Raw genomic sequence first — 932 nt, forward strand, 5'->3', positions numbered from 1 at the left:
CTTCTCTCTTAGTCCCGACGCCATGGACAACCTTGATGCCGTGGACCTTCGCGAGCCCTCTAGTGAGTCACCCCAATGGCCACCAGAGCCACCTCGGTCAACCTCCTCCTCCTTACCCTCCTCAACATCGGTTAACCACCTCCGGTGCCATGCAAAAATCATCATCGAGTGCCTCGGTCAACCTCCTCTAGAGCCGTGAACAATCGTCACCGTGAGCCACCAGGGCCGTGCGTCGCGCGCCCAATTCGACTACCTCAGTCAACCTCCCTCCATGTCACATATGATATCTTTGTCTCCCGTGTGCTCCTACTCCTTTGCCATCGCGATGCCAAGAGCATGTCCTCCTCCATCTTCTCGAAGGAATATGCGGTCAACCTCACCCCTGATTCAAATTACCATGCCTGATAGCCATACCTCGAAGTCTGGAGCAACCCTGTGGAATTAATTGACTTGGGCTGCTCAAATCGACAATACGGCTTTCGTCTTCTCCGCCTTAGGTGAAGCCCTGCACCTCCTTTGACTTCTCCCCCTTAGGTAATCGCTTAAGTACTATGAGATAATTTTCATGTTACAATGAAGGGTAATTTCCTAAGTGGGCACAAAGATGCATCTTTACATCACTATTAGACTTGTTCCCAAAATAAGAAAATCAACCATGAATATAGGAAACAAAAGCCAGTTCTTAGGAATACTTGCTCCATTGGATAACGCTACATTCATCACAACCACCACATATGCATACTCTCTATTTGCTCTTGTAATCATTCATTACAAGGAAAATTTTGTTGTTGCCACTCTATCTTTTGACCACTTTGCTTATGCCAGTCTAGAATTTAACATCTCACTTTTGCCACTCTTATCTTTTGACAATATATCACTTTTTCCATTCCGTGGCAAAAGCAAAATTTTCAGAATGGCAATTGTGATACATG

This window comes from Triticum dicoccoides, chromosome 2A (genome assembly GCF_002162155.2).
Source record: "Triticum dicoccoides isolate Atlit2015 ecotype Zavitan chromosome 2A, WEW_v2.0, whole genome shotgun sequence".
NCBI lineage: Eukaryota > Viridiplantae > Streptophyta > Magnoliopsida > Poales > Poaceae > Triticum > Triticum dicoccoides.